The sequence below is a fragment of the Saimiri boliviensis genome, chromosome 5 (assembly GCF_048565385.1).
Source record: "Saimiri boliviensis isolate mSaiBol1 chromosome 5, mSaiBol1.pri, whole genome shotgun sequence".
Classification (NCBI taxonomy): Eukaryota; Metazoa; Chordata; class Mammalia; order Primates; family Cebidae; genus Saimiri; species Saimiri boliviensis.
In genome coordinates this window covers 122,065,430-122,069,535 of record NC_133453.1, presented here as the reverse complement: position 1 = coordinate 122,069,535, position 4,106 = coordinate 122,065,430, and the positions used below count along the sequence as shown (strand labels likewise).

Sequence of the window (4,106 nt, the reverse complement as noted above, 5' to 3'; positions counted from 1 at the left end):
CAAATGAGAGAGTAAGGGTCATTCACTTGCTTCATACCATAAATAAACACATTTTTAGTCTCAGCATTTTTGTTTTTGCAACCTTTGCTTCTTTCCAATAACTCAGGCAAGGCTCAGTCATTTCTACCCATCCTCCCTACACAGGCACACCCAATTCCCAACTATAGTTGGAGGAGGCCAACAGGCCTTATTTGGGCTGGAGACTGAATGCTAAGCCCACAGCAATGGGTTGTTAACCTCCTCACACTACTCCATCCCTTCCTCTGTCTGAAGGAAGAGGTCTCATCAGTTGCTAAGTCAGTCTCCCCACTTCCCTGATTGCTCCTAAACCCAATTTCCCAAAGCCCAGGTGCCCTGCCCAATTAAATGCTATTCAAACGGGATCTACCAGAAACACCTTAAAGTTTATTTATGCAATTATTGGAGACTATGAAAAGACATTTCTCGTATTCATTTACTAATTTGACAGACATTTTAGCAGCTTCCTGTACTATGTGCCAGGCACTGAGCATACCAGAACAAATAAATGGATCATAACAAATGTATGCACTGGCTAAGGCAACCACATAATCCCTTAATAGTTTTTGTATCAAAATCCCCAAAGCAGAGCTTTCTCATTCACCAACTTCTCCCCACACCACTCCCCCACAAACACCAATATTTAACTCAAAGAAATGTTTTGCAGAGTATGTCATTAATAGCTTTTTAATTAAGAGGAAAGGTTCTTTCAAGGTAAGCTGAATCTTTTGGCTGGCAAAAGAGGGTGTTCTTCTTATTGTTAAAATAAAAAAAATTTTTAAAAACCAGCAGGTAGTTCTCTCGTATTGATAGAAAGAAGGCTGATGGTGATGTATTCACTGCTTCCTTAATACCAGAAGGAAGGGCTGCATCTAAATTCAAAGTATGTTGAATGTTTTGATGTGGGAAGAAAGCAAAACATGTAAGACTTCATCAAAAATCCCTTTTGGAAGAGCTCAGAAGAACAAGACTTTTCTCCGAGAGTCAGGTACACAGCAAATATGTCTGAATGAATTAACTCAGCTACGCATAAACTATTTTTCTTCCTCTCTTATTTGTAATGAATTCATTCATTTTGAAAATTTAATGACCCTAACTTAGTAATGTTAAGCCAGCCTTCTCAAATGTTCCCTAGTGTTCCAAAGCTCCTTCCCTGCTAAGCGTAAAGTAACTTTCCTTTTCAATTTATAAAAAAAAGACATCTTGTTTCTCATTTGTGCAAATATGTAATTTTTGAGTGAGGAAACTGAGACCCAGAGTGATTTGCTTAAGAGTACACAGTTAATTAGCTCTAAATCCAAGACCCAAGCCTCTTAACTACAAATTGAGAATTACACTTAAAGAAATCCATTTGAAAACTGTATTCCTTGAAATTTACATAACAGTCTACCAATTATTAAGGGTCTATTATGTACTAGGTACTTTACATATTGTTTTCTTTTAATCCTCAAGTAAAACCTCCAAGATAGGGGTCATTAATGGATGCTGTTGAACCATTTAAATAATACCACTATGTAGCACTTGTAGTGTACTGAATACTCCCTACATATTATCTCCAACGTTCACAAAAACCCTGCAAAGTATCATGATCCCTGTTTTATAGATAAGAGACCTGTGTCTCTGAGGGATAAAGCAACTTGCTACGCTCACACAGCTAGGAGATGAATAGGGCTGGATCCAGATCTCAAAGCCTGTGTGCTACCCCTGAAATGTTGCCCATGTAGGCAGCCATAGATCTTATCTCAGTCCAAATAAATAGCATCAAAGACTCTCTCAGCAGGCCTATTGTATGCCATAGAAACCCCCCCTAGCATGAGGTAGCTAACTACAGTGATGGTGCCACTGACAAGGTAGGTGATGCTTCCAGGCAGCACTGACCTCTCAGCATAGTACTGCCACATACAGGGGCTTTGCATTATGGTTCTATCTGGGCCTTGGCTTGTCAGAGTCTGGAATTTCACCCTAACATTTCATTTAGGGGTGGCTGGTTTTCTTAAATTTTTTTTTATTTTAGCTATCTCACAAAATAACGATCATATAATGATTATAATGATGAAGATATTGATAACTACCATTTATTGAGTACTATGTCATATGATGTGCTTTATGTACTCTGTCTCTAATTACTATGGAGATATACTTACCTACCTAAAATGAAGCCCATTTCTCTTTCAGGACACATCCGCCTGTTAAATTTGCCAAAAGCCCAGACTTACCAACTGAGTCATGACTTCTTTATTCTACTTCATACCCAGGACTCTGTTTTTTTCATGCTGCCATGAGCAGTGCATGCTGCCAGGAATAAAGCAAAGTTCTTGGTCCTCTAGAAAGGAAGGGCTATCTTCAATAAGAAAAGTCATCATCTTAAATTGTGATGTTTAAGAGACTTTTTTTCAGAACTGTTGCAGACAGAGGTGAGTTCCTATATCCTTCTGCAATTATCTGCTGAGTATCCTTGAGTGAGGGGTCATTGCCATAAAAATAACTTGCTAAATGTTGATTTTCCTTATATATGAGTCATTGTTTTAGTCTGGTCAAGCTGCTATAACAAAATGCCATAGACTGGGTGGCTCCTAAACAGGCAGAAATTAGTTGCTTGTGGTCCTAGAAGCTGGAAGTGCAAAGTCAAAGTATTGGCAGATTTGGCATCTGGTGAGGATCTGCTTTCTGGATCACAGATGGCTGTCTTTTTCTGTGTCTTCACATGGTAAAGGGGGTGAGGAATCTTTCTGGGGTCTCTTTTATAAGGACACTTGTACTTTTAAATAAGGGTCCCACGTTGTTGCCAAGTGTATCAAAATAGCAGAAAAGCTAAAATCAAAATGTTGGACTAAGATTACATACAGGAAAAGATGTAGACAGGATGTAAAAACAAGTATGTAGAGTCATGAATAGCTCAAAGTCAGACACAACACAATCACAAATAATATTCTAAACACTGGTAATTTCTGGGATGTCTCCACAGATTAATCTCATCCATTGCATACAAATGCTTCCATCTTATCTTAATATTTTGAGGTGATTCATTTCATTTCGAGGACATACATGCCATTTGTTTTCTTCCACAGCTGCACCAACATACACACACATACTCAAACATTAGTCTCATCCAAAAATTATATATACAAACAGACTGAAGCTGGCTATGCAGTCAATCAGCCAGAAGTTGTTTAGTAAATTATCTATTCATTAGGAAGAAAAATAAAGTTAGATACCTATCTCAAGTAACTGAATATACAAAATGAAAATTCCAAGTATAAACATTAAAAAAAAAAAAAAAAACTATAAACACACCAGAGATCATACCTCAAGTTAGGGTAGCCTAAGCGAGTAGACCAATCCTATCCCTCAAAAACAAATATAAAAGTATAAAATTGTTTTGCTCACTTCAGCAGCACATATACTAAAATTGGAATGATACAGAAAAAATTAGCATGGCCCCTGCAAGAAGATGACATGCAAATTCATGAGGCATTTAATTTAAAAAAAGAAGTATAAAATTGTTTAAACAAGTATTTTAGGACTGGAAATCAACCAAAAACAACTAATAAACTGAAAAGGTTCTATTCATGAAGCCTGCTCAAATGTCATACAAAAACAGCAGGAGTCTGAACTTACTGATTATTTCCTTCTGTCAACTCACATTTATAGGTATAAATAGATCAGTAGAAATTATCCTTTCTGTGACCAGGCCCAGTGGCTCACACCTGTAATCCCTGCACTTTGGGAGGCCGAGGCGGGTGAATCACCTGAGGTCAGGAGTTCAAGAGCAGCCTGGCCAACATGATGAAACCCCATGTCTACTAAAAATATAAAAAATTAGCCAGGCGTGGTGGTGGGCACCTGTAATCCCAGCTAGTTGGGAGGCTGAGGCAGAAGAAGCATTTGAACCCAGGAGGTGGAGGTTGCAGTGAGCTAAGATCATGCCACTGCACTCCAGGCTGGGTGACAAGAGCAAAACTCCATCTCAAAAAAATTTTTAAAAAAGGAAAAAAAAAAAAGAAATTATCCTTTCTAAAGAACACAGAGTAAAAAGATTGGAGAAAAATGAACAGAGACTCAGACACCTCTGGGACAACATCAAGCAT

At 38.0% G+C, this 4,106-nt stretch overlaps 1 non-coding gene across 1 annotated transcript; it reads left to right on the top strand.

Annotated features, from left to right (window-relative positions):
* The first annotated feature begins 3,397 nt into the window (after positions 1 to 3,397).
* Positions 3,398 to 3,504, top strand: LOC120368282 (U6 spliceosomal RNA). The gene has a single exon (XR_005582467.1). It is a non-coding gene; the product is annotated as a U6 spliceosomal RNA (small nuclear RNA).
* The last annotated feature ends 602 nt before the right edge of the window (positions 3,505 to 4,106 follow it).